General features: G+C 39.1%; 1 long non-coding RNA gene across 1 annotated transcript; it reads left to right on the top strand.

Annotated features, from left to right (window-relative positions):
• The first annotated feature begins 414 nt into the window (after positions 1 to 414).
• LOC140598673 (uncharacterized) lies at positions 415 to 3,978 on the top strand. Its single transcript, XR_012001253.1, has 4 exons — positions 415 to 532; positions 1,583 to 1,711; positions 3,104 to 3,233; positions 3,948 to 3,978. It is a non-coding gene; the product is annotated as an uncharacterized lncRNA (long non-coding RNA).
• Positions 3,979 to 6,696: the final 2,718 nt, after the last annotated feature.

Here is a 6,696-nt window from a genome sequence, read left to right as displayed (position 1 = left end):
CATCCAGATTCTCCATCTTCATGCCTCTGCATCATCAAGGCTTTTACCTGATAAGTATTATTTTTATTACCCTTTTCTCTACCTGCCAACATTGTTTACCTTGATCATGTTTCACTTGGAATCACTCAAGAGTTCCCTAAGCCTTGCCACCTTCAATGGTTCGGTCTTCCTATTGCCTGATCTTGTCATGTCCCTCATTCAAATGCCTCCCTCCTCATTCAGCCCAATTTCCTTACAGCATGTGTTCCTATTCACTCCTTCTACACCTCACCTTGTGTTATCATACACCGTAATATTCCTGATTTCCTGTATTTCTCAGTACCCACCATGCTTTTTATACCCTTGTGTTTTTGATATTTTCCCTGCCTCAAATACTAATCCTCTTTTTGACTAAGCCATTTTCCTTTAAAATCTCAGGTCTTATAATTGCCAATGACATGATATGAGGAAAGGAAATTGAAACACAATATTTGGAAAGAATATTGTGACCCAGGAAAATGCAAAAGAAACAACAGAAAAATTACTACCAGCGGTAAGAGAATTTCTATAAGGTAGCATGGTCTAGTGAGTACCCTGAAAGGTCCATCAAATGGGGAATGGAACATTTAAATAAATTATGGCACATCCATATAATATGATGGTATGGTGCTATAAGAAAGAATGAGGACACTATATTCTGACATGGAAGTATTTCTAAGATACATCATTAAATTTAAAAAGCAAGTTGCAGAACAATGTGTATAGTGTACCTCTTTGTGTAACGGAGGGGGAGGGAAAAACATGTTGTGTAAGGGAACTCTTGAATAACAACAAGGAACTACAAAAGTTTTTGCTTTTGGACAAGGATGAGGAAGAGGGTTGGAAGTAGACAGTGGTCAGTATGGGAGCAAAACTGCCCACTGTGTACTCTAATGTTGTTGAGTTTTGAGTTCTGTGAATTTAACACCCGTGCAAAAGACAGATACCTAAAAGAAAATAAAAAACAAAACCTCAGGCAGTACCTCCATTCTTCTAGGTCTCCTTAATACGAGAGGATGTCTAGTAAGGTGGCTGAGAACAGAGGCTTGGCACCAGGCCCACCTGGATTTAATCCTGCAACTGCACTCACCAGGTTTTTGGCCTTAGGAAAGTCCTGTATCCTGAGTCTCCATTCTCCTCCTTTATAATTTGGGAATGGCAATCCTCAAAACAACCCTTTTAGATGAATATCAAGTGTGATAATATTTGTAATATAATTAACACAGTAATTTACATACAACTAGCCCCTGGTGTTTCATACATACACATGAGAAATATATATCTATAGGTATATATACACATATATACGTACAACTCACATATAAATACATACATATATGTCCATATTAACATATGCACTTGTATATATATATCTATATATGTGTGCGCCTAACACACTGCATTGAAATGATCCGTTTCATCTACGGCCATACCACCCTGAACGTGCCCGATCTCGTCTGAAATGATCCGTTTCTATTTCTCTCTGCCAAAACTCTCCCTGTTCCTATCCCCATAGATTTCTATGATTTATTAATATTTTTATCTCCACTACTGGCTTATTTAGGTGCTCAAGAAATATTTGTTAAATTGTTGATGAACTAAGCATGGTCAGCTCTTAAGACTCTCAACAGAGGGGGAAGAAAACCAACAGAAATACTCTGAAAAATTTCAGTCGAGTCATCTAACTCCTAAGGTTGGTATTATTGCAAATTGCTTCTCTCCCTATACCCTACCCCTCCATGAAGACCAGAAAAGTATTTATGGACCAACTGGTACCAAAGATGGAGATTCTTTTCCTTTCTTATCATAGGTTCTCATTAGATACAGTTGAAGGTTGAATGGGGAACAAATGCTATCCCCAAGCTGCCCTTCTCACTGCTCTCCCCAGCAAGCAGCTTCTCCAAGTACTTGCACTTATAAAATTTCAGATCCAGACTATACTTCAATTTGTTAACCAAGTTGGCTTAAAATTTTATGGAAGCCCAGATTTCAATAAGCAGCATAAATAGGCAATGCTAATAGCTTTCTTTGGATTCCTCTGAAAGGAAAAGTCATGCTTTAGTTAGGCAGAAATGTGTGTCCCATTTTCTTCTAGTAGTAGTTTGACTTACTGTTGAAGCCGGGTCTCCCTGACAGCTGGGGTTGAGAAAAGGCTGATTATCTCACTGAGGCAAAATCTCTTCCTCCTGAGAGCTCAGCTTTGATAGTCCACCCAGTGGTGCAAACACTCTTCCGTCTAGACACAGAAATGGCACAGTGTTAGGTCTTCTGCAAGCTCCCAACACACCCTGCCTCTTTGCATCAAGGCTCAAAGCTTCAGCCTCTTATGTGCTTACAAGGTTAACAATGCTGTTTAAAAAAATATTTCAGGTTTATAATTTTTCTGCATGCCTAATTTAGCCATCAGACTCATCCCCAGGTATTTAATATAAAAACATGAATTTATAGAACTTGTATGAATTTATATAGGAATGTAAATTTATAAGGACCCTCTACATGTCTGTTTTATATGTTAAAAGAATTCTTTCCTAAGGAATTCATTCACAAGATTTCCTAAAAACTGTCCATATTCAATTAAAATGTTTTATTTACCTGAATCTTATTTTTTTATTTACCCAATATAAAAGCAGTTATCTCTGATATATGTGTACTTATGTGTGTAATATCCTAGATTAAAGGGATCCAATATATGCTTTTTCCTTTTCAAATTCTTCTCTAGGTATATTTCTGAGTCAGTTTAGAAAACTGTGATGATGGCATTTAGTGGCTCTGTAGATCTTGAAGCAAATTTGTTGATGTCAGTGCTTTCTCTGCCATTAAAAAGTCATCTGATCCATTCCACTACTCCTCCTTCCTCCTCTTGATTTTTATAAACATGTTCTCTCAGCTAGGACAATATGCATAGATGGGGTGGGGAAAATGTTTAATCCCAAGCAGCCTGCCTTTTCCTGTTATGACAGGAGACATTTGAGTGACATTTGTCATTTTAGAGCAGAAATTTTCTCTAAAGGAGGAGCTGGTCCACAGCTGCTCTGAGGAAAATCAATTATACTCCCTTGATTGGAAATGGACGATTCTCCTCCAGATGTCTGTTGTGCTTGTGGCCTGACCAACCTCCTTGAAGATCTTAAAGCATTTCCAGGAGAAACACAGTTTATGCTACCCAGCATCCCCTTGCAGGGCTCAGACATTTTCTCCAGCAAAGATTAAGGCAGGTAAGAAGTAACTTGGACTTTCAAAATGAGTGTTGCAAACTAGAAGCCAATAGAGTAAATGTCTTCAGAGACATGTCATTGAACTCACATAATGTTTTAAAAATCAGGACGTATTTATATACAAATGAAGATTATTGGCTTCTTAGAATAATCAAGCCATATGGCAATGTAGGGCCCATTTCTGGCATGTCACCAAGGGGCAGGGGTTGAGTCTCTTTGTTAAATGAGGTGCACTCTGCTTAGTTCACTACAGGCCCCTGAGTCCTTACCCCTTGGGACCTTTCCACCAGGCCTATTCACATGACTTGCCTGTCCCATGCAGGAATTTGAATTGATGACTTCTTACTTAAAATATTATTTCTATCTGATTTTGAAGCATTTATTTCTCATGCTTAAATAATAGATCTGCTCTGTACCCAGTCCATGTAGGTTAGATTGCAAGATCAGCACATAGTGTTAACCCCGCAAAATGTAATCTGTAAATAGCAATACTCTCTTACAATGCTATGTTAAGTTCTTAGTGTGATAAATGTTCTATTATGTACATATTATTTCTCTTCTAAGTCATTTACTTGTCTTAGACATTAGGATGTTTTGATAGGTGTCTTAGAGGAGCCGTCAATATATTGTGAAAACCAATCTTTAGTAAAATTTCACTTAGGTTTTGTTTGGTTGTTTATTCTTTGTTTGTTGATTTACTTCTTTGAATTTTAGATTCTCCTGTAATTTCTGATCTCCAGGCAAGGTAAATGAATGGACTTCTGATATGTTAGTGAGATAAAGGCCCTGTTTGAATTAATCAGAGAATGAGGGACACAGCTGCTCCAGGGAGAGCCAACATTATCAGCAATAAGGGAAGTAAGGGTTCTCTCAGAGTACTAGGTTCCTTTCCTGGAGTAACATGTTCCCTCCCCCCCCCTTCCTAATCTCTTATATTTTAACTTTAAAAATGATATTTTTCTTTTTTGAGCTATAGGACAAAAACAGAAGATTATTTCCACTTTTACATCTAGGAACTAAAACTCACTGTGTTTATTCTAAAACATCTCCTTCAATTCTCCCAAAGTTGGCTAATGTCCACATTTATAGCATGCTTACATTTCTTATAGCTATTACACATCTGGTTACTTCCAACATGAAAGAGTTGAGTATCTCCTGTATTTCTGCCATTATACGATAGCCACAGAGAATACAGATATAAACCCAGGATAATGCCAGCCTATGAAAACTATCACCTCTTAGAGTGTTCATCCTGAAATCCATGTAAAGGGGGCAGATGGGTAGGTTGGTAATGCACCTGCAACACACTGGTCTAGATGCCACCAAACAGGTATGAACAGAATGCTGCGAGAACTCAAGGGAAGGAATAAGTTATTCTGCTAGAAGCTTCTTGGGGGAAAAGGAACAGGATTTTGAAGGATGACTAACAGTTTTGCCAACTACATGAAAAAAGATGGGTACATCAGGTGGAGGAAAGAGCCTATGTGTAAGTCCCAAATCTCAACACACATAAAGCCTGTCGAGGAAATGACAGATAAGCTAGTATGGCCGAAGAGAAAAGTAATACTCTCATTTCAGAGGGGCATTTGCTACAACCCATGACAGTTAGAAATGCAGCCTAAATGTGTGGGGTAGTGGAACAGGTAAAGAGGGGCTACTTTCAGGGTATAGGCAGGAGATGAAGCAGCAGTAGGCATCAGCAGTAACCGAAGTTTCCTCTGTGGGAGCACCTCTGCATGCTAACATCATCAGAGGAAAAAACCCAAGAGGCAGCAGGTCTGGGGTCAGCCAGCAGAGTTGGGACACATGAATCTGTTGAATGACCTCTTTGGCTAAATCCCAACAGATGTTCTTCATTTTCCTCTGATATGATCTCTCCCCCTCTTCCCTGAATTTTTTCCCCCTTATTTTCTAAGATACCACTTCATACATTTCTTCTTTCCTATGCAATCCCTTCTTTTCATGCTTACTGAAGAAAATGAGTGACTGAAGGAGGCCGTGTGTCATCGGTCTGCTGTTCCTATTTCTTGTGTAAGTTCTTTCACTCCAGTAATTTCCTATTTCACAACTCCTCAATTGCCACCAATGGACTAACTTCTAACTCCATGCCTCCATCTCTCTTGATGTTCAGACTTTTGTGTAACTGCCTACCGGGCATTTCCACCAGGGTGTGGGCACCTCAAAGTCAACATCCAAAACTGCACTCACCTCCCTGGACTCTCATAGATGCCTCATCTCAGCATATAACCCTTCATCTACTTGGTTTCCTGGGCTCCTCTCAATTCTAAGTTCTACGGGACCATTTCAGTCTTGGTTAGCACTAGCACAGTGAGTGACCCACACATAGCAGACCCTCAAATATTGGTACAATAAATGAAGGAAGCAGAATGGGCCCTTAACATTTCTGGCTTCTGTCAACCCTCCTGGAAAAAAATGTCATCCTCTACCCTTCTCCCATCCCACTTTTGCCTGAGTTAATCAAATGAGCTTCCATTTGTTTCAAAAAGCCTTCCCTGACTACTACCCCACCTCCCTCCCTGGTCTGTTAAGTTCCATAATTTCCTGCATACAACCTAACCATATCAGATAGCATGGTTTCCATGCATGCCTATTTGCCTACTAGCTCCACGAGGGGTAAAGCAGGTATTTTCTTTATATCCTGGTACCTATTTGCTTGATGAAAGGAAGCAAGCAAAAAAAAGGAAGGACAGACTGGTAGATATTCCATGGAAAATGTCCAGAACATATATGGAAATGAGTGTGGAACTGAGAAGAGAGCTGTGGCAGAGAGAGATTTGAATTATTCACAATGATACCAATGGAGTGATTGTTCTCACCCTGGAAGCTGTGTGAAGGACAAACTCTCCTAGATCTATAGGGGCTGAGATGGAAGGTAGGTCCCAGTGCAGGGCCCGCACTTTTGATCTTCTGATTTTTTTTTCCAAAAGAAGTAAAAAAAAATCCCTATTCTTTAATGAATGAGAAGTCTTCTACATTTAAAATGCAAGTCAAACTAAACATTAGGCCAGATGCAGGCTGTGGCTTGGCAATTAGTGCCTTCTGGTATAAAACATTAAGGAATGCTGACTTACAAACTATGAAATTGTGTATATACTGATGATAGGAAGAAAAGAAGGTCACAATTTCAAAGGGGGACAGAAAAGTATCTACAAGAACATACTCATCAGCCCCTAGCTGAGTTAATTTAGGAGACACATATTTGAGGAAAGAGGAAAATTTATAAAAGGGACTATCAGGTAATGAATATTGGATAGGGTCCTCAGTTTGATTTTTGAGTAGGAATGAGCTGTGTTTGAAAGAGGTCCAGTATTGAAAAATGAGGGATTTCTTTAATAGTAGTGGAAAATTTTTTAGACTTGTGGTACATTCTCAGCTATACATAGCACTGCAGAAATGAACATCACAAAATTCAAATATGAAAATATATCGAAGCCAGTGAGCT

This window comes from Vulpes vulpes, chromosome 4, assembly GCF_048418805.1.
Source record: "Vulpes vulpes isolate BD-2025 chromosome 4, VulVul3, whole genome shotgun sequence".
Taxonomy (NCBI): domain Eukaryota; kingdom Metazoa; phylum Chordata; class Mammalia; order Carnivora; family Canidae; genus Vulpes; species Vulpes vulpes.
The sequence above is the reverse complement of the archived record's forward strand: the minus strand, read 5'-3'. Positions and strand labels throughout refer to the sequence as shown.